At 52.5% G+C, this 22866-nt stretch overlaps 2 long non-coding RNA genes across 2 annotated transcripts in view; both read right to left on the minus strand.

Annotated features, from left to right (window-relative positions):
- Nucleotides 1–22866, minus strand: part of LOC306814467 — a 107660-nt gene that overhangs the window by 11106 nt on the left and 73688 nt on the right. The gene's annotated exons all lie outside the window — the stretch shown is intronic.
- LOC306814466 lies at nt 9395–9809 on the minus strand. The gene is made up of 3 exons (XR_013777171.1): nt 9766–9809; nt 9617–9688; nt 9395–9529 (listed from the first exon to the last, which is right to left on the minus strand). It is a non-coding gene; the product is annotated as an uncharacterized lncRNA (long non-coding RNA).

Raw genomic sequence — 22866 nt, forward strand, 5'->3', positions numbered from 1 at the left:
TCCCATTTAATGGCCACTCAGGCCCCCCTTTGGACCCATAAAGTGGCCACCAATGATTACAATAGTCAATCAATTTCCCTTTGATCAAACCTTCTTCAGAGAACCCCCCTTTCTTCCATTACTTTAATAGACACCCCAAGGGAGTATTCTCCGGAACCTTCCCATTAGATTGTACCAACGCCTTGAAAGTTTTCAGCGGCATCATTCCCAAACAGAACAGACAGGAAAAGAAAGAAAATCTATGCAAATAGAAAGATAGAACAGCCAACCAACCAACTTGTCACCCTCCAACGCCGCGGGGGAACAAGTGCTGGACCAGAGAAGCTTTCGTCGCATCTTACAGCCGGCGCCTGGGCTTTACCCAAGATGTCTTTAGCCCAACCCAGCGGAGCCGATGCTTCGTCTTACGGGCAGGCACCCAGTACCAGAAAATAAAGCACCTTCGGGCTTACCTCCTGCAGTTGTCCGAGAGGTGCAGGGTCGGGCACCAACTGATGACTCCCCGAGAATCACTCGGTGCCAGCGTGGAGTGGATCAGGACGCGAACCGCCCCAGCTACCTTCGGAGTCCTGCCACGGTCGCCAGAAAACTGTTGCCCGACAGTGAAGAAGAGACACGAAACAACAGAGTTGTTTAGTGCAGTGCTTTATTGAGGGCCCTGGGGTCTGAGGACTAGCGTCCAAAGTCAGAGCCCAAATTAGTTACATTTCTTCAGGGTTTAAATACACTTTTAGAAGAATTACTCCACTCTTTGATCTTCTTGCTTCACTACTCCTACATGGTTTTCTCAAGGTCTCTTCACTCCCTTTACATTCCTTCTAGTAATAAATTGTTAGAGTTTCTTTAGATAAGTCTCATACATTATATCAGCTAGTTCTACACCAGTACACACAGAGTCTGCCAACACAGGGCCTAGTGTATAAGACAACCCTTAGCATGACTACTGCTAATGCTAAATTAATATATATATAAAGTTTATCAACCTGCAACAGGATGAGTAAGTGTTGAAGTCCTTCAAACCAGCTGCCGAGTGATTTTAGTCTCTCTTTGGCTGGGGAGTAGGATCGGCGTTGCTGAGCACAGGCAGCAGCACGAGCAGGACTCCTCCAGATGCAGGGACACGCCAGGAGCCAGAGGGGACAGTGGCACCAGAGGGGACTAAATTACCAAAATATGAGTATTGGTCTAATACCGATACTCAACTGTGACGGACGAAAGACTCTCTAACAATTTAAAGTTAGAAAGTGTATGTTTATTCAGCTCTGGGCAGCAGCGTGAGGTAATCCTCTAATACGCACTGCAAAATCACAGGTGGTCACAAAGTCTATTTATTAGCAAAGGATTCAAACAAATACAGCTTCATAATAACAGCCCCTCCCATCCCCTACTTCCTATTATAATTAGCTTGAATAGCTCTTAAGCATGTGTGATTGACTTCTTAAATTAAGTCTGGGGTCATTTTTGTGGGAGAGGGGTCTTAAAAGGAGGAAGTAAGGCAAGTCTTCCTCACCCTAAACTCTTGACCTTTTCTATCACTGACAATACAAATAATTTCTGGGGATAGTCCACTTTTCCAAAGAATGGGTTTCTGGTTGCATTATCTATGTCCCTTTGGTTCTGTTCACTAGTTTCATCTTTTCCCATTGTAAGCACAGCTAAGCAAACATGAAATGACAGACAATCAATTACTTCAGTTTCAGATAACGCCTCCCTTCGAACTTTTAATTGTTTTCAGCAAGGAAACTAAAATCCTAATTTTCTAAGATTAGTGTTTCAGGACCGTGGCACAGCTGTGCCCAAGGTCTGAACACGCTGCCAAAGCCAGGCGGTGCCAACAGGCTCCGGTAACAGCCCCGGCATGGCGTGGTGAGGAGCCGGGTCTGGGGGCCATCCAAGGAGTCCTGTCAAGAGCAAATCGTTCTAATATTCCCTCTAGGACAAAAAATGGAGCAAACCAGTGCAGCTGATATGTGAGGAAAAAGAATTCAAGTTCATTTAAAACACTGCTTAATACAGGGTTGAAGATAAGCAGAGGCATGGGGAAGAAATACATCTAAATTCCAGTTTCCAGTAAACCAAGACCTGCAAGTTGCATCTGAATAGCATATTCTCAAAAACCAGAACCAGCTTTCATCAGAATTCATTATCTCCTAAAATATAGTTTTGTCCAGCCCAACGCAATAAAAGAAAACCACGTGAATATGTGGAACAAAAAAAACCAAAAAAACAACTACAAAGACCTCCACTCCAGGCTAAAAAACTGTATATAAACTAAGCTGACCAAGGAAGTTTTGTGAACATGGGGGGGATCTGATGCAATAGAGATCAGATCGGAGTGTGTTCAGTCGGTGCCGACCCCGGGCTCGGCGCTGTCCCTTTTTTTGATTGTGGCTATTGAGGACCTAATTTTGGTTGCAAAATAAATATAGCTTCTTTTAATCATATTTAATTCAGCTTCATCTCGTTTTTATCTATAACAACTGCAAATAGGCTTTGATGGGAAATCTCTGACAACCTTTGGTTTTGCGCTTGAAGATGAGTCGAGCACCTGAGTAGCTTTGGTGAGGAATGGAGAATTGTTTGTATCTCAGTATTTCCTCAGGAGCAGCCTTAAATTTAACACAGGAAGAAGGAAAGGCAAAGGTTTAAAAGCCTTCCCTTCCTGAAGGGACACACTTCCAGAGGAGTCTGTGAGAAGAAGTCCCCTCAGCCACTGCCAGGGCTGTTTGCCTCCTCTGCAGGCTCAGTATTCTGGGAGTTCCACAAGCCTCAGCTGCCACTGTATTTTCCTCTGAATATTTCTTTTTGTGCAGTACAAAGGGAGAATATTTTGTGCTAGATTCTCCTCTGGGCTTTGAGGTGAATCTCAGTAATAGTGATGATTTTCATGTCCAGATGTACTTTTTGTAGATAGTAAGGTAAAGGGAAGAGGTACCATGGAAAATTAATTGCTCAAAATGAGAATGCCCAACCACACCGAAAATAAAGTTTGAATTGAACATTTTATTAATTTTTTTCCCTCGACAGGTGGGGTAAAACATGCAGTGCTAAACAAGTTCTTTGAAGAGATTTAGCCAGCACCAAGCTGTATGAAAATCAAAACAGCAAAGGATGAGACAGGGCATGGGAAGAATATTCTGCTCTTCCTGTTGAACCTACAACAGTATGAAAACTGCCATTGGATGTTACCCCTAGGTAACAGCTGTCATTTGCAGGGAAGAGCAGATGCCCCAAGCTGTTGGTGGCCCATGTGCTGAGTGGCTGGCCAAGTTTCAATCCTAGCGGGACCAGGGCGGCTGGCTGGGCAGGGGAGGAGGTGGGGGGATCTCGGGGGGCTTCTGCTTCACAGCCGGGCTGGGGGGCTGTGGGGGAGGCACAGACGACTGGTGCTCTGCTTTCCTGGGCGGCTGTTGCTGCTGAGGCCGTGTCTGAGAGAGGTCAAACCAGGTGGTCCTTGGGCTCTCTGGGGGCGAGGGGGAGTCGCGCCTTCTTGGCCGGGATGCTGGAGTTGCAGCAGGACGCCTGTGGAGAGAGCAGTGTCTGAGGCCCCAGCTGCCCCTGGCACACAGGGAGCCTCGTGCCCAGCAGGGCCCAGAGCTGGCAAGGCTCCCCAGCATGGCTGGAGCTGCTGGCACAGCTTGGCCCAGCTGGACAGCTGCCCCTCAAGACTCTGGCCAGCAGGGGATGGCTCTGGGCAGGGTCCCTGGCCAGGAGCAGCCCCAGAGCGCCTCTGCCTTTCAAGGGCAATCTGGGCCCCGCTCTTTCTCCTCCCCACCTTGCTCTGCCTCTGCCCGCTGCTCCTGGGGCTGCTCTTGGCCACGCAGCCTCAGCGGGAGCCAGCACTGGCTGCAGCCCCAGCGGCTCCCCGGGACAAGGCCCAGCAATTGGGAGGCCAATGAAAGCACTGGGCAGCAGCAGAACCCTCAGCAGAGTTATGTGGACAACCACTGACCATGCACAACTCCACAGCAGCCTCACTGGCAATGTTTGCTGCCTACAGGTGGCTATGAAATGAAGCTGTCTGAGGGGGAAAGCAACAAAACACTCACCATTTCCTCTTCCAACAAAACCAGGTTCCTATACAGCATAACATGAAGACAAGCTCCAAAACAACCAGAAATGCCATTAACTGAACCCAGGAGTGTGTACCTGACAAAAACCCTTTTCATCTTCCTTCTGTAAATTGTGAACGTGTGTTGAGGTGCTGGCTGCATCTGTGGGAGCAATGGAGTGTCTGAGCCCGTGCTGTGTTCCACTGCTGAGCTGGCAGCTCAGTGGATACATCCAGGAGATTCTCTGTTTCCCCGGAGCTGGGGCCTAGGGCACCTTGGCCCCCCTGGCACAGGCTGTGCCACCCAACAAAGCCCAGAGGGCCGGGAGGAGAGCCCGGGGGCAGCGCAGCTGCTTGGGCAGTGGCTCCTTCCAGGGACCCGGGCCCAAGCTAGCCCTGAGCAGCCACTGCCAGCCCCGAGCCTCCCTGCCCCGTGACAGCTGCCCCAGCCCCAGGGGACACAGTCAGGCCCTGTCAGGACCCAGTGCAGCCCCTGCCCAGTCGGGAGCCAGGGCTGGCTGTGGCCCTGGGCTCATGGCAGGGCTCCTGCTCGGGGCTGCTCTTGTGCCTTGGGCCTCTGGGCACTCAGGGCAGCTCCAGGAGCAGCTGCAGCAGGAGGGACCTTGGTGCACGAGTCCCCTTTCCCAGGGGCTGGGAACGAACTCCAGAGGCCTCGAAGCTGAGGCTCCTCCAGCTTTGGCTGCTGCTGGGCCGTGCAAGGGCAAGGGCTGAGCCTGGCACAGCAATTACCTCCTGTGTCTGTGGCTGTGGCTGTGCCTGTGCCTGTGGCTGTGTCTGGCATCGCTGTCAGTCCTGCAGGAGTGGCTCGCACTGAGCCACTGTTTCCTCTGTGAAATTACTCCTTCTGCACAGACTTTTGGTCCATCACTTAAGAAAGGAAAAGGGACAGCTGGATCAGATGGAAATATTCCCCATTGGAGAGCTGGAATCTGCAGGACACAATGCTTGCCAAAGGCATGGATAATGTTCAAAAAACCTCTGGGATTTTGAGCAGAGCCAGGGCCTTCACTTTCAAACAGCTGCCAGCACTGAGCTGCAGGAGCAGTGAGGGGATTGCACAGGGCCAGGGCACACACGAGCACGGCTCTGTCCTGGCACCTGCAGCGATGCCCCCCTGGCCGAGCTTTGGGCTCTGAGCTGGCAGCTCCCCCAGGGGGAAAGGCCTTGACCTACCCTCACCAGCTCCCAGAGGCTGTTCCCTGGATGTGGGTCAGGAAGCCAGATCACCTTCCCCAATAGGTTCACCTGCAAAGAAAGGCAGGACAGAAGAGCTCCCAGCACTGCAGGAGATCCTCAGGCTGCCTGGGGCTGGAAAAGGAGCCACACAAGGCACAGCCCTGGGGCACAGCCCTGGGCCCTTCCCTTGCCTCTCTGCTCTTCTTGTGGCTGCACAGAGCACACGGAAGGAGACACTGGCATTGCACTGTGGGATCACACAGGGCTTTAGAAGGGAGCAGAGCAAGGTTTTCAGTATCCTTCAACCCTGAGATTATCTTAAAATCACAAACTATTGAGCTCTTGACACAGTGACACTGCTTATTCTGTCACGAATGGGAAAATGAGAACTTGCCTCCAGCATTTTCCAATAACTTCAAACCATTATTCACCGGGTCCTCCTGAAAAGCCTTGTCCTGATCCCAATCTAGAAGGGAACAGAGATCAGAAGCATTTCCATGGTGTGCTGGGATCCCCTTCTGCCTTAGGGTACTGGGCACTGCAAGGGCGTTGGGTAAGGGTGGTGGGGTCAGATATGAATGGACAATGCTGGGTGTTCTCTTCCTCCCACAGAGGAAAGCCTTCCTATAGCCCTATGCAAAACCATTCCCAACGCTTCCTGGGGAGAAGGGAGCGCTGTCCCGGGAAAGGGGAGCCAGGCCGCCGGCTCACCTGCTCCCCGCGCTGGCCACGGAGCTGCCTGGGCAGCCCTGGCAGGCAGGGCCACAGCCAGGAGGAGCAGGAGGAAGAGGCGCAGAGCAAGGGCCATGGTGCCTTGCCCTCTGCCAGTGCCGCAGCTCTTGCTGCCACCGCTGTGCTGCCACCGCTGTCCCAATGTCAGCACCACTGCCGCCGCCGCCGCTGCTGCCGCAACAGTTGTGCTCCAGGACTGACTGCTCGGTGCCTGTGGTGCTGTGCAACCCCGGGGCTCTGGGACCTCTGTGACCTCAGAGCCTGCTGTGACCTCAGCCTGCTGTGACCTCAGCCTGCTGTCACCCCAGAGCCTGCTGTGACATCATGGCCTCTGCTGTACCCCCACAGTGTACCCCCATCTGTACAAATGGCCTGCCCTGACTGTAAATGGTTTGCTTCATTAAAGGGCCATTGATTAGCAAAATCTTTGTTTTGCCTGCTGACACTGCTGGTCAGGCTGTGTCTCTGGAAATGCTCTTGATGGCTTCCTGTAAAAATGGGGAACAAAGAGGCATGTACCCCCTTATGTGTCCAACAGAGATAGCTTTATTACAGAATTCACCCACTTTTGTACCTTCAATTTCAAACAGACAAACCAAACCTTTAGAGAAGATGGGCAGCCATTGGCTGGCTCAGCTGCAATCTGTCTACGCATCATTTCCACCAGTCTGCGGCCCATTCAAATGCTGTCCACACATTCCTTCTCAAAACTGCCACTCACCTCCAGCCAACTTCCAACTTCCCGTCCTGCAGCTGAGCCTTCCCCACAGGGCCTTCTGGTGAACATAACCCTTAGCAACTTTAACATAAATTTTCTGATATGCCCAATATTCTATATTTTCCTGGGCTTGGCCGTAGAGAAGTTCGAAGTCCAGGTCCAGATGATGCCATTGATGGAGATGTGTCCTGAGACCAGGAATGCTCAGCATGGGCTGCCCCAACCCCCTCGGGGCCCCTGGTCACAGCAGCCCCTGCCTGGCTCCTGCCTGCCCACACTGTGGGCATCCATGGCTGCTCCTGGACATGGAGCTCAGCCAGTGCTGGTGTTGTGTGGGCTTTGCTGGTGGTACAACACGGACACTGGGGTGACAGCTGTATCTCTTTATTGGAAAAGACGAGCTGGTTTTGGAAGCTCTCACTGAAGGTCCAGTTGAGCACTTTGAAATCCTTTCCTGGGTGTTTCATCTTCGGTCATGTGTGAAGGCCTGGTCCTCAATGTACCACAGAGGTTGGTGGTGCAAATAAAAATTGGTCAGACTCAGAGCTGCTGCTGTGGCTCTTCTGGCTGTAGAGATCACGGGACCAACCACCAGCTTTCAGCTTTTCTTCAAGGGCTCTCCTGTGCAGAGAGCAGTGTCTGAGGCCCCAGCTGCCCCTGGCACACAGGGAGCCTCGTGCCCAGCAGGGCCCAGAGCTGGCAAGGCTCCCCAGCACGGCTGGAGCTGCTGGCACAGCTTGGCCCAGCTGGACAGCTGCCCCTCAAGGCCCCGGCCAGCAGGGGATGGCTCTGGGCAGGGTCCCTGGCCAGGAGCAGCCCCAGAGCGCCTCTGCCTTTCAAGGGCAATCTGGGCCCCGCTCTTTCTCCTCCCCACCTTGCTCTGCCTCTGCCCGCTGCTCCTGGGGCTGCTCTTGGCCACGCAGCCTCAGCGGGAGCCAGCACTGGCTGCAGCCCCAGCGGCTCCCCGGGACAAGGCCCAGCAATTGGGAGGCCAATGAAAGCACTGGGCAGCAGCAGAACCCTCAGCAGAGTTATGTGGACAACCACTGACCATGCACAACTCCACAGCAGCCTCACTGGGAATGATTCCTGGCTATCATCAGCTGTAAAAGAAGCTGGAGGATGGAGATCAACAACAACAACTTACTGTTTCCTTCCCTTGCACCACTGGAACCCGAGATAGCACAAGACCATGGCAAGTGGCACAGTGATCAGTGTCACTACAGTGCCTATCATGCAGGACTTGCGCACATCCTGGGGGCAGAAAATTCTTGGGGTGCTCGATGGATTCTTGGCATCTGCATCGGACTTCCCAAGCACTTCTGAGGGAGAAATGGAATGTCTGAGCCTGTGCTGTGTTCCACTGCTGAGCTGGCAGCTCGCTGGATACAGCCAGGACACTCTCTGTTTCCCCAGAGCTGGGGCCTGGGGCACCTTGGCCCCCCTGGCACAGGCTGTGCCACCCAACAAAGCCCAGAGGGCCGGGAGGAGAGCCCGGGGGCAGCGCAGCTGCTTGGGCAGTGGCTCCTTGCAGGGACCCAGGCCCAAGCCAGCCTTGAGCAGCCACTGCCAGCCCCGAGCCTCCCTGTCCCGTGACAGCTGCCCCTGCCCAGGGGACACAGTCAGGCCCTGTCAGGACCCAGTGCAGCCCCTGCCCAGTCAGGACCCAGGGCTGGCTGTGGCCCTGGGCTCATGGCAGGGCTCCTGCTCGGGGCTGCTCTTGTGCCTTGGGCCTCTGGGCACTCAGGGCAGCTCCGGGAGCAGCTGCAGCAGGAGGGACCTTGGTGCACGAGTCCCCTTTCCCAGGGGCTGGGAACGAGCTCAAGAGGCCTCGAAGCCGAGGCACCTCCAGCTTTGGCTGCTGCTGGGCCATGCATGGGCCTGGCACAGCAATTACCTCCTGTGCCTGTGATTGTTCCTGGCATCTCCATCTTTCTTTCATCAGGGGCTGGCACAGAGCTATTGCTTCCTCCAGGATATGGCAGCATCTGCACATTCTTTTGCTTCATTGCTTGAGAAAGAAAAAGGGACAACTGGATCAGATGGAACCATTCCCATTCAGGGTGGTGGCATGTTCAGGAGGCATTGATTGTGTAATTCATGGATAAGGATCAGGAAAAGACCCAGACTCTTGAGTCTGTGACAGGGCTCTCTCTTGTCCCAACCACCACCTGTTCTGGTCTACATCAAGAACAGGAAATTTCAGGGGATCTCAGGATGTGAATGGCCCATGGGGCACTTTGGGCTCCCTGTCAGCTGATGCCAGAGGCCTTCCTGCAGAGGCTGGGGAGAAGCTGCAGCCAGGCCAGGCTGGGAAACAGCCCTGCAGGGTGTGACAGCAGCAGTGGGGCAGTGAGGCTGCCATGGATCCCCTCCCGCTGTGCCGGGCACGGCGGGTCCAGATGTGCAGAGAAAGCCCCCGGCTGCTGAGTGTCAGGAGAAGGCTGAGGGAAATGCACCCACCACGGCGTCTCTCCAGATCACTAAGCATCTAGTCCAGTGACCTGCTAGGATCCTGCCATGTTGTCAATGATTATGCTATGAATGGAAGCTGAGAAGTTACCTGCAGTAGCACCCAACAGATCCAAACCATCTTGCACCGAACCGCCTTGAGAAGCCTTCCCAGGAACCTCACCTAGAATGCAGCACAGATCAGAATAATTTCCATGGTGTGCTGTGATCCCCTTCTGCCTTGGGGAGCTGGGCATTGCAAGGGAAGGAACTGCACCCACCATGGCGTCTCTCCAGATCACTCAGCATCTGGTCCAGAAGTTTGGTTGCCTCCAGGGATTTCTTGTCTTCCATGTCTTGGGCCTTGCCTGTTGGAGGACCTTAAATAAAAGTAGTTCCACTTCATGTGGATGGATCCCAAAAAAGCAGTGCTTAGCTTGAGAGGTCAGCAGGGACACACTACTCACTCCTGGGATGGGAGCTGGGTTTGTACACAGCATCCAGCCCTGGAGATGGGAACGTTCTCCCTGCAGATAAACCTGTAACTCAACAGCCACAGAAGCTTCAGTGACCTGCTTCCTGCCATGTTGTCAATGAGGGAAAGTTGAGAAATTACCTCCAGATGCACCCAACAGTTCCAAACCATCTTCCACTGAACCGCCTTGAGAAGCCTTCCCTGGAATGTCACCTAGAAAGGAGCACAGATCAGAAACAATTCCATGGTGTGCTGAGATCCCTTTCTCCCTTAGGGAACTGAGCACTACAGGGGAGTCAGTAAGACTGTAGGAGCCAGATGTGAATGGACATGGCCAGAGCTGTAGAGGGGCCTGGGGAGCTCTTGTCTGGCTCCTGGTCACGCTGCACACACATTGCAGGCACTCTGCAACAGCCTTGTGTGGTGGCTAGAGCAGCACAGGGCACATGGGGGTCTCTCACTCCTCCAGCAGAAAGTCTGGTTAAAGCACTGGGAAAAGTGCAGCAGGCAGTGCCACAGCCATACCTCCCAACCTTCCTCCTGCCCTCTCTCCCTCTCTCCCAACCTTCCTCTCTCTCGCCATCCCTCTTTGCTCTGGAACAGCTCCCCCAGCCCCATGGGATAGAGTCAGGCCCTGTCAGGACACACTGGAGCCCTGATCTCCCCCTCTGCCCTTTCCTCAACATGGGCACCCCTTGCAGCCCCTCCCAGGTTTTGGGCAGTGTCTCCCACAGAGGGAGCCCAGCAGGACTGCTCAGTACCCGAGTGCCCTGAGCCTGCTCGGGATAATTCCTCTGGGCTGTGCCGCTCTTGTGCGGGCTGTGCCCGCTCTGCCCAGCAGCAGAGATGGCAGCTCAAGGCTCAGCAGGGCTCAGGCCCAGAGGCACAGCAATTACCTCCTGTCACTGTGCCTGGCATGGCCTCCTTTCCTGCGGCAGAGGCTGGAACAGAACCACTGCCTCCTCGGGGAAATGCTTCCTTCAGGCCAGTTTTTCCTTTCATTGCTGGATAAAGGGACAACAGGATCAGATGGAGCCGTTCCCCATTAGGGAGGTGCCATCCTAAGGAGGCAATGCTTGTCAAAATCATGGATATGGATCAGGATATAATAGAAATTTTCTGGATTTACCAGGGCCCTCCCTTCTTCAGTAAGCTGCCCTTACTGATCTACCCCAAGACTGAGAAATTTCAGGGGATCTCAGGGTGTGCATGGCCCATGGGGCACATTCGGCTCCCTGTGAGCTGATGGCAAAGGCCTTCCTGCAGAGGCTGGGGAGAAGCTGCAGCCAGGCCAGGCTGGGAAACAGCCCTGCAGGGTGTGACAGCAGCAGCGGGGCAGCGAGGCTGCCATGGATCCCCTCCTGCTGTGCCGGGCACGGCGTGTCCAGATGTGCAGGGAAAGCCCCCGGCTGCTGAGTGTCAGGAGAAGGCTGAGGGAAATGCACCCACCACGGCGTCTCTCCAGATCACTCAGCATCTGGTCCAGAAGTCTCTCTGCCTCCAGCAATTTCTTGTCTTCCATGTCTGCGTTATCCCAACTAGATGAACCTGAATGGAAAGTAGTTCCATTTCTGATTCAGGCTGCTGGGGCAGTGGGTGCATTGAGTGCTCCAAGTCACTCCCCCAACTCTGCCTTCCGCTCAGGAGCAGGGGCAGAGGCAGCACGTGCCTCCAGTGGCCACACACTGGGATGGAAGAGCCTCTCTCAGGGCAGTCAGCAGACAAAAGACGCCCTGGTGCTGCCAGCAGCTCTGAACCCAACTGCTGCCAAGTCCAGGGCTTGGCAGTGGCAGTGGGACCAGCTCAGGCTGCCTGGAGCCAGCAAAGGAGCCACACAAGGCACAGCCCTGGGCCCTTTCCTTCCCTCTCTTGCTCTTCTGTGTGGATGCACAGAGCACATGGAAGGAGACACTGGCATTGCACATGGGAAGAGCATTGACAGCTAAATGCTCCTTCCTCCAACTGACAGAGATCCTGTGGGATCACCCAGGGCTCCAGAAGGGAGCAGGGCAAGGTTTCCAGAATCCCTGAACCCTGAGATGATCTTAAGTGAAGCGGCACCTGAGTGAGCCCTTGCCACACTGAGAACTATTTTACTGTGAGGAAAGGGATGCTGAGAATTTGCCTCCATGAAATCTCAAATGATCAAAACTCTCATCCATCCTAGCTGCTGGATCAACATTCTCAGCTTGCTCATCTAGAAGGGAGCGCAGAGCAGAAGCATTTCCATGGTGTGCTGGGATCCCCTTCATCCTTAGGGAGGGAATTGGGCTATGCAATCAGGTCGTGTAAGGCTGTGTGAGCCAGATGAGAATGGACATGGCCAACACTGCAGAGGGGCCTAGGGAGCTCTGGGCTGGCTCTGGTCACTCTGCACACTCTTTCCATGGCCTGTGCAACATCCCTGGATGGATGACTGGAGCAGCCCAGGGCCCCTGTGTGCTCACTCCCTCCCACAGAGGAAAGCCTTCCTATAGCCCTATGCAAAACCATTCCTAACGCTTCCTGGGGAGAAGGGAGCGCTGTCCCGGGAAAGGGGAGCCAGGCCGCCGGCTCACCTGCTCCCCGCGCTGGCCACGGAGCTGCCTGGGCAGCCCTGGCAGGCAGGGCCACAGCCAGGAGGAGCAGGAGGAAGAGGCGCAGAGCAAGGGCCATGGTGCCTTGCCCTCTGCCAGTGCCGCAGCTCTTGCTGCCACCGCTGTGCTGCCACCGCTGTCCCAATGTCAGCACCACTGCCGCCGCCGCCGCTGCTGCCGCAACAGTTGTGCTCCAGGACTGACTGCTCGGTGCCTGTGGTGCTGTGCAACCCCGGGGCTCTGGGACCTCTGTGACCTCAGAGCCTGCTGTGACCTCAGCCTGCTGTCACCCCAGGGCCTGCTGTGACCTCATGGCCTCTGCTGTACTCCCACAGTGCACCCCCATCTATACATTGCACTGTCCTTATTATAAATATTTTGCTTTATTAAAGGGCCTTTGCTTAGCAAAACCATTTTTTTGCCTGCTGTCATTGCTGGTGAGGCTGGAGATGCTTTTGTTGGCTCCCCTGTTTTCCAGGATATCTTGTTTGAAGAGATTCATGCCCAGATATTCCACTGTAACAAAAAGAATCACTGAATCACAGAATATGCTGAGTAAGAATGATCCCACAGTGCTCATGAATTCTCCTGGTCCTGCTCTAGAGCACCCTCAGGAGTCACCCCATGTGCTTGATAGTATTGTCCAAATGCATCTGGAGTTCTGTGAAATGCGGTGCTGCCTTGGGATGCCTGTAGCAGTGCCCAGCTGTCCTCTGGATAAAAAGCTTTTTCTAATATCCAGCCTAAATCTCCCCTGACAAAACTTCAGGCCATTCCCTATCAGTGGGGACAAGGGAAAGAGATCAGTTCCTGCCTCTCCTCTTCCCATCATGAGGAAGTCGCAGACGCTGATGAGGTGTCTCATCAGTCTCCACCGGGCAAAAGAGACAAAGAGTTCTCTGCTGCTCTTCACACAGCTTCCCCTTAGGCCCTTCACCATCTTCCCTGCCCTCTCTTGAACAATTTTACACTGCAGTGCCCAAAACTGGAGACAATATTTGAGGTGACGCCACCCCAGAGCAGAGCAGAGAGTGGCAATCCCTCCCTGGCCTGACTGGCCATGCTGGGCCTGGTGCCCCTCAGGACGGAGATGTGTCCCCTGGCTGCCAGGGCACTGCTGACTATATGCGATTTCCATCCACCATGATTCCCAGGCTCCTTTGCACAGTGCTGCTCTCCAGCATCTCATTCTCCAGCCTGCTCATACATCCATGGCTGCCCCGTCTCAGGTGCACAATCTGGAATTTTCCCTTGTTGAACTTCACAAGGTGGTTGATTGTCCAGCCCTCCACTTTGTCCAGGCCCTGCCCTAAGCCCAGGGATGCTCAGCACGGGCTCCCCCTGCCCCTTGAGGCCTCGCCGCTGGTCACAGCAGCCCCTGCCTGGCTCCTGCCTGCCCGCACCGAGGGCATCCATGGCTGCTCCTGGACATGGAGCTCAGCCAGTGCTGGTGCTGTGTGGGCTTTGATGGTGTTACCACCTGGAGATAGCTGTTACTACTCAATTTCTTTATTTGAATATGAATCATCTGCCAAGCCCTGGCCTGGCGGACAGGTGCTGCCCAACTTCAGAGTAGGCTGAGGAGCAGAGCCAGGGTCCTCAGGGGCAGGGGTTCTTTTTTCAGAGATGTGCATGCTGGGGCACACTCAAGACGGGTGCACCAAGGGCAGATAGGGACAGATGTGAAGAATTGTCAAGTTCTTGCTTTCAGGACCTAATGCAGCCCCTGCCCAGTCAGGACCCAGGGCTGGCTGTGGCCCTGGGCTCATGGCAGGGCTCCTGCTCGGGGCTGCTCCTGTGCCTTGGGCCTCTGGGCACTCAGGGCAGCTCCGGGAGCAGCTGCAGCAGGAGGGACCTTGGTGCACGAGTCCCCTTTCCCATGGGCTGGGAACGAGCTCCAGAGGCCTCCAAGCCGAGGCTCCTCCAGCTTTGGCTGCTGCTGGGCCGTGCAAGGGCAAGGGCTGAGCCTGGCACAGCAATTACCTCCTGTGCCTGTGCCTGGTTTCTCTTTTCTTCATTCATCAGGGGCTGCCAATGATCCACTGCCTTCTCTGGGAAGTGTCTCCATGTAGTCTTTTGCTTAGTCCCTTGAGGAAAGAAGAGGTACAGCTGCATCCGATGGAAACGTACCTGATTTTGCTGCTGGCAACTTGCCAAATCAAGGAATAAGGTTCAAAAAACTGCTGGGATTTTAGAGCAGAGCCAGGGCCCTCCCTCTTGTTGAAGTGCTGGGCAGCACTGAGCTGCAGGAGCAGTGAGGGGATTGCACAGGGCCAGGGCACACACGAGCACGGCTCTGTCCTGGCACCTGCAGTGATGCCCCCCTGGCCGAGCTTTGGGCTCTGAGCTGGCAGCTCCCCCAGGGGGAAAGGCCTTGACCTACCCTCACCAGCTCCCAGAGGCTGTTCCCTGGATGTGGGTCAGGAAGCCAGATCACCTTCCCCAATAGGTTCACCTGCAAAGAAAGGCAGGACAGAAGAGCTCCCAGCACTGCAGGAGATCCTCAGGCTGCCTGGGGCTGGAAAAGGAGCCACACAAGGCACAGCCCTGGGCCCTTCCCTTGCCTCTCTGCTCTTCTTGTGGCTGCACAGAGCACACAGAAGGAGACACTGGCATTGCACATGGGAAGAGCACTGACAGCTAAATGCTCCTTCCTCCCATGGACAGCCATCCTGTGGGATCACCCAGAGCTCCTGAAGGTAGCAGGGCCAGTGCAATGTTGTCTGGGTCTGAGACAGAGACACCGCACTGTATGATTCATGTCACAAAAAGCACTTTATTCTTTTGAACTTCACCTTTAATACTGTTCTTGATGTTCCTCATCAAGCACTTACGATTCGTTGAAAGTTCGGGCTGCTCAGCTCTTAGACTAATAGCTTCTGCAGCTTGGGCTGGAACTCACTGTCAAATCCCTGTCTGGTTCCGAGTCTGTACTATCACTGTTCCCTGGAGGCCTGTCTATCAGATCAGCCTGCTTCTCCCATGGATGGCTGAATCAACCCAGCAACAAGCCGACTTGTACTGTGACAACTCCCCATTTCCTTTTTATTAATTTGAAGAAAAAAAATTTCCAAATGCAAGATGCAGCTTGTTATCTACCTGCTAGGGCCCTTTTGCATGTGAAATGACATTGACAGCATAAAGTCAAGTTGAATGAAGCTTTTTTCTAGTTTTATAAATTTGGCTCTCTTAGATGGTGATGAGTTCCATGTTCCTGAAGCTGCAGTGCTTATGTTCAGGAGTGGTTGGTTAAATTTCCTACCTTCTCATTTCACAGATCACAATTGAACTGCTTAGAAATGGAATTATAACTACATTATATAAAATAAAACTTTAAACCTCTTTGTTTGAAACCACAGGCACCGAGCAGTGAGCACAACCGTTGAGGCAGCAGTGGCGGCGGCAGCAGTGGTGCTGACATTGGGACAGCGGTGGCAGCACAGCGGTGGCAGCAAGAGCTGCGGCACTGGCAGAGGGCAAGGCACCATGGCCCTTGCTCTGCGCCTCTTCCTCCTGCTCCTCCTGGCTGTGGCCCTGCCTGCCAGGGCTGCCCAGGCAGCTCCGTGGCCAGCGCGGGGAGCAGGTGAGCCGGCGGCCTGGCTCCCCTTTCCCAGGACAGCGCTCCCTTCTCCCTAGGAAGCATTGGGAATGGTTTTGCATAGGGCTATAGAGAGGCTTTCCTCTGTGGGAGGGAGAGAGCCCACAGGGGTCCTGGTCCTCTCTAGTCCAGCCAGGGATGTTACACCATGGAAAGAGTGTGCAGAGTGACCAGAGCCAGCCCAGAGCTCCTCAGACCCCTTGGCAGCTTTGGCCATATCCATTCACATCTGGCCCCCACAGCCATACCTGACTCCCTTGCAGTACCCAGTACCCTAAGGCAGAAGGACATTACATCACACCACAAAAATGCTTCTGATCTGTGTTCCCTTCTAGATGAGCAAGCCGAGAATGTTATTCCTGCAGCTTGGATGGATGACAATTTCAATCGAGATTTTCTGGAGGCAAGTTCTCAGCATCCCTTTCCTCACAGTAAAACAGTGCAGCAAGAGCTCACTCAGGTGCCTCTTCCCTTAAGGTTATCTCAGGGTTCAGGGATTCTGGAAACCTTGCCCTGCTCCCTTCTGGGTGATCACCCTTCCCTGGGTGATCCCACAGGATCTCTGTCAGTGGGAGGAAGGAGCATTTAGCTGTCAATGCTCCTCCCATGTGCAATGCAGTGTCTCCTTCCATGTGCTTTGTGCAGCCACACAGAAGAGCAAAGAAGGAAGGAAAGGGCCCAGGGCTGTGCCTTGTGTGGCTCCTTGGCTGGATCCAGGCAGCCTGAGCTGTTCCTGCTGCCAATCCCAAGCCCTGGCCCTGGAAGGGACTGGATTCAGGGCTGCTGGCAGCTCCAGGGCACTTTTTCTCTGCTGACTGCCCTGAAAGAGGCTCTTCCATCACAGTGTGTGGCCACTGGATGCAGGTACTGCCTCTGCCCCTGCTCCTGAGCAGAAGGCAGAGCTGGTGGAGTGCCTCGAAGTACTCACTGCACCGACTGCCACTGCAGCCTGCATCAGAAATGGAACTACTTTCCATTAAAGTTCACCTAGTTGGTGAACTAGTGAACAGTGAGTGACTCCTGCTAAGAAGGAAGATCAACCACAGCTAACTTTGCTACTACATGCAAATTCTACATGCAGCCTCCTGTGCTAAACAGGATCTTGCTGTTAGGCTTTGAAATGCAGAGAACACACTGGCCTGTACAGTGGAAAGGGAGAAGTGCTGTGTGGTGCGCTTGCTTTCTCTTTAGCTTGAAGTGCACTTTCGCTTTGCAGACTTGAAAGAGTGCAAGCTACTCTTTCAGGAAGCTAGACAGACTGCTGTGCTAGAGGTGGCTTAGGAGAAAAGTGCACCTCTCTGTGTGCCCTGCTTCTTCTAGGAGTACCATGCACGTTGATCTTCCTTCTTAGCAGGAGTCACTCACTGACACACAGTACACTGCGCAGAACACTCTGCTGCTCTGCTTCTCGCTTGTTCGCGCTTTGTGTTTTACAGCGATTTCTCTCTACCAGAGGTGAATTGTCTATACTGCTCACTCAGTACACTCTGCTGCTAGCTTCTGCTACTGCCAAAACACGCCTGGCATGTGCATTTTTCTTCTAAACCCTCTGTTCCATACAGATCTGCCCTGCATCTTGGAAGAGTGCTGTGCACTCCTTGAAGCCTGCAGAGCGAACAGCACAGTAGTGAAAGTAATGCTTAGGAGAAAGCGTGCACAGCACACAGCATTCCTGGCCCTGCACTGAACATACCAATGTCATCTCTGCATATGGCAGCCGGATTAACAAGCGTCTTATTTGCCACAGAAAACTGCATGAAGAGTATGTATTGCAGCAGCTAAGCTATGGGAAGTTGAATTTCCTTCTTCCTAGTTCTGTGCTCTTCTCCTTGCAGGCTTCCAAGAGTGTATGGCAGTGTTAGCAGAAGGAAAGAAGACTGGTATGGAACTGAGGCTTTAGAAGAAAAGTGCACATGCCAGGCGTGTTTTGGCAGTAGCAGAAGCTAGCAGCAGAGTGTACTGAGTGAGCAGTATAGACAATTCACCTCTGGTAGAGAGAAATCGCTGTAAAACACAAAGCGCGAACAAGCGAGAAGCAGAGCAGCAGAGTGTTCTGCGCAGTGTACTGTGTGTCAGTGAGTGACTCCTGCTAAGAAGGAAGATCAACGTGCATGGTACTCCTAGAAGAAGCAGGGCACACAGAGAGGTGCACTTTTCTCCTAAGCCACCTCTAGCACAGCAGTCTGTCTAGCTTCCTGAAAGAGTAGCTTGCACTCTTTCAAGTCTGCAAAGCGAAAGTGCACTTCAAGCTAAAGAGAAAGCAAGCGCACCACACAGCACTTCTCCCTTTCCACTGTACAGGCCAGTGTGTTCTCTGCATTTCAAAGCCTAACAGCAAGATCCTGTTTAGCACAGGAGGCTGCATGTAGAATTTGCATGTAGTAGCAAAGTTAGCTGTGGTTGATCTTCCTTCTTAGCAGGAGTCACTCACTGACACACAGTACACTGCGCAGAACACTCTGCTGCTCTGCTTCTCGCTTGTTCGCGCTTTGTGTTTTACAGCGATTTCTCTCTACCAGAGGTGAATTGTCTATACTGCTCACTCAGTACACTCTGCTGCTAGCTTCTGCTACTGCCAAAACACGCCTGGCATGTGCACTTTTCTTCTAAAGCCTCAGTTCCATACCAGTCTTCTTTCCTTCTGCTAACACTGCCATACACTCTTGGAAGCCTGCAAGGAGAAGAGCACAGAACTAGGAAGAAGGAAATTCAACTTCCCATAGCTTAGCTGCTGCAATACATACTCTTCATGCAGTTTTCTGTGGCAAATAAGACGCTTGTTAATCCGGCTGCCATATGCAGAGATGACATTGGTATGTTCAGTGCAGGGCCAGGAATGCTGTGTGCTGTGCACGCTTTCTCCTAAGCATTACTTTCACTACTGTGCTGTTCGCTCTGCAGGGCTCAAGGAGTGCACAGCACTCTTACAAGATGCAGGGCAGATCTGTATGGAACAGAGGGTTTAGAAGAAAAATGCACATGCCAGGTGTGTTTTGGCAGTAGCAGAAGCTAGCAGCAGAGTGTACTGAGTGAGCAGTATAGACAATTCACCTCTGGTAGAGAGAAATCGCTGTAAAACACAAAGCGCGAACAAGCGAGAAGCAGAGCAGCAGAGTGTTCTGCGCAGTGTACTGTGTGTCAGTGAGTGACTCCTGCTAAGAAGGAAGATCAACGTGCATGGTACTCCTAGAAGAAGCAGGGCACACAGAGAGGTGCACTTTTCTCCTAAGCCACCTCTAGCACAGCAGTCTGTCTAGCTTCCTGAAAGAGTAGCTTGCACTCTTTCAAGTCTGCAAAGCGAAAGTGCACTTCAAGCTAAAGAGAAAGCAAGCGCACCACACAGCACTTCTCCCTTTCCACTGTACAGGCCAGTGTGTTCTCTGCATTTCAAAGCCTAACAGCAAGATCCTGTTTAGCACAGGAGGCTGCATGTAGAATTTGCATGTAGTAGCAAAGTTAGCTGTGGTTGATCTTCCTTCTTAGCAGGAGTCACTCACTGACACACAGTACACTGCGCAGAACACTCTGCTGCTCTGCTTCTCGCTTGTTCGCGCTTTGTGTTTTACAGCGATTTCTCTCTACCAGAGGTGAATTGTCTATACTGCTCACTCAGTACACTCTGCTGCTAGCTTCTGCTACTGCCAAAACACGCCTGGCATGTGCACTTTTCTTCTAAAGCCTCAGTTCCATACCAGTCTTCTTTCCTTCTGCTAACACTGCCATACACTCTTGGAAGCCTGCAAGGAGAAGAGCACAGAACTAGGAAGAAGGAAATTCAACTTCCCATAGCTTAGCTGCTGCAATACATACTCTTCATGCAGTTTTCTGTGGCAAATAAGACGCTTGTTAATCCGGCTGCCATATGCAGAGATGACATTGGTATGTTCAGTGCAGGGCCAGGAATGCTGTGTGCTGTGCACGCTTTCTCCTAAGCATTACTTTCACTACTGTGCTGTTCGCTCTGCAGGCTTCAAGGAGTGCACAGCACTCTTACAAGATGCAGGGCAGATCTGTATGGAACAGAGGGTTTAGAAGAAAAATGCACATGCCAGGCGTGTTTTGGCAGTAGCAGAAGCTAGCAGCAGAGTGTACTGAGTGAGCAGTATAGACAATTCACCTCTGGTAGAGAGAAATCGCTGTAAAACACAAAGCGCGAACAAGCGAGAAGCAGAGCAGCAGAGTGTTCTGCGCAGTGTACTGTGTGTCAGTGAGTGACTCCTGCTAAGAAGGAAGATCAACGTGCATGGTACTCCTAGAAGAAGCAGGGCACACAGAGAGGTGCACTTTTCTCCTAAGCCACCTCTAGCACAGCAGTCTGTCTAGCTTCCTGAAAGAGTAGCTTGCACTCTTTCAAGTCTGCAAAGCGAAAGTGCACTTCAAGCTAAAGAGAAAGCAAGCGCACCACACAGCACTTCTCCCTTTCCACTGTACAGGCCAGTGTGTTCTCTGCATTTCAAAGCCTAACAGCAAGATCCTGTTTAGCACAGGAGGCTGCATGTAGAATTTGCATGTAGTAGCAAAGTTAGCTGTGCTTGATCTTCCTTCTTAGCAGGAGTCACTCACTGACACACAGTACACTGCGCAGAACACTCTGCTGCTCTGCTTCTCGCTTGTTCGCGCTTTGTGTTTTACAGCGATTTCTCTCTACCAGAGGTGAATTGTCTATACTGCTCACTCAGTACACTCTGCTGCTAGCTTCTGCTACTGCCAAAACACGCCTGGCATGTGCACTTTTCTTCTAAAGCCTCAGTTCCATACCAGTCTTCTTTCCTTCTGGTAACACTGCCATACACTCTTGGAAGCCTGCAAGGAGAAGAGCACAGAACTAGGAAGAAGGAAATTCAACTTCCCATAGCTTAGCTGCTGCAATACATACTCTTCATGCAGTTTTCTGTGGCAAATAAGACGCTTGTTAATCCGGCTGCCATATGCAGAGATGACATTGGTATGTTCAGTGCAGGGCCAGGAATGCTGTGTGCTGTGCACGCTTTCTCCTAAGCATTACTTTCACTACTGTGCTGTTCGCTCTGCAGGGTTCAAGGAGTGCACAGCACTCTTACAAGATGCAGGGCAGATCTGTATGGAACAGAGGGTTTAGAAGAAAAATGCACATGCCAGGCGTGTTTTGGCAGTAGCAGAAGCTAGCAGCAGAGTGTACTGAGTGAGCAGTATAGACAATTCACCTCTGGTAGAGAGAAATCGCTGTAAAACACAAAGCGCGAACAAGCGAGAAGCAGAGCAGCAGAGTGTTCTGCGCAGTGTACTGTGTGTCAGTGAGTGACTCCTGCTAAGAAGGAAGATCAACGTGCATGGTACTCCTAGAAGAAGCAGGGCACACAGAGAGGTGCACTTTTCTCCTAAGCCACCTCTAGCACAGCAGTCTGTCTAGCTTCCTGAAAGAGTAGCTTGCACTCTTTCAAGTCTGCAAAGCGAAAGTGCACTTCAAGCTAAAGAGAAAGCAAGCGCACCACACAGCACTTCTCCCTTTCCACTGTACAGGCCAGTGTGTTCTCTGCATTTCAAAGCCTAACAGCAAGATCCTGTTTAGCACAGGAGGCTGCATGTAGAATTTGCATGTAGTAGCAAAGTTAGCTGTGGTTGATCTTCCTTCTTAGCAGGAGTCACTCACTGACACACAGTACACTGCGCAGAACACTCTGCTGCTCTGCTTCTCGCTTGTTCGCGCTTTGTGTTTTACAGCGATTTCTCTCTACCAGAGGTGAATTGTCTATACTGCTCACTCAGTACACTCTGCTGCTAGCTTCTGCTACTGCCAAAACACGCCTGGCATGTGCACTTTTCTTCTAAAGCCTCAGTTCCATACCAGTCTTCTTTCCTTCTGCTAACACTGCCATACACTCTTGGAAGCCTGCAAGGAGAAGAGCACAGAACTAGGAAGAAGGAAATTCAACTTCCCATAGCTTAGCTGCTGCAATACATACTCTTCATGCAGTTTTCTGTGGCAAATAAGACGCTTGTTAATCCGGCTGCCATATGCAGAGATGACATTGGTATGTTCAGTGCAGGGCCAGGAATGCTGTGTGCTGTGCACGCTTTCTCCTAAGCATTACTTTCACTACTGTGCTGTTCGCTCTGCAGGCTTCAAGGAGTGCACAGCACTCTTACAAGATGCAGGGCAGATCTGTATGGAACAGAGGGTTTAGAAGAAAAATGCACATGCCAGGCGTGTTTTGGCAGTAGCAGAAGCTAGCAGCAGAGTGTACTGAGTGAGCAGTATAGACAATTCACCTCTGGTAGAGAGAAATCGCTGTAAAACACAAAGCGCGAACAAGCGAGAAGCAGAGCAGCAGAGTGTTCTGCGCAGTGTACTGTGTGTCAGTGAGTGACTCCTGCTAAGAAGGAAGATCAACGTGCATGGTACTCCTAGAAGAAGCAGGGCACACAGAGAGGTGCACTTTTCTCCTAAGCCACCTCTAGCACAGCAGTCTGTCTAGCTTCCTGAAAGAGTAGCTTGCACTCTTTCAAGTCTGCAAAGCGAAAGTGCACTTCAAGCTAAAGAGAAAGCAAGCGCACCACACAGCACTTCTCCCTTTCCACTGTACAGGCCAGTGTGTTCTCTGCATTTCAAAGCCTAACAGCAAGATCCTGTTTAGCACAGGAGGCTGCATGTAGAATTTGCATGTAGTAGCAAAGTTAGCTGTGGTTGATCTTCCTTCTTAGCAGGAGTCACTCACTGACACACAGTACACTGCGCAGAACACTCTGCTGCTCTGCTTCTCGCTTGTTCGCGCTTTGTGTTTTACAGCGATTTCTCTCTACCAGAGGTGAATTGTCTATACTGCTCACTCAGTACACTCTGCTGCTAGCTTCTGCTACTGCCAAAACACGCCTGGCATGTGCACTTTTCTTCTAAAGCCTCAGTTCCATACCAGTCTTCTTTCCTTCTGCTAACACTGCCATACACTCTTGGAAGCCTGCAAGGAGAAGAGCACAGAACTAGGAAGAAGGAAATTCAACTTCCCATAGCTTAGCTGCTGCAATACATACTCTTCATGCAGTTTTCTGTGGCAAATAAGACGCTTGTTAATCCGGCTGCCATATGCAGAG

Source organism: Erithacus rubecula (assembly GCF_903797595.1).
Source record: "Erithacus rubecula genome assembly, chromosome: Z".
NCBI lineage: Eukaryota > Metazoa > Chordata > Aves > Passeriformes > Muscicapidae > Erithacus > Erithacus rubecula.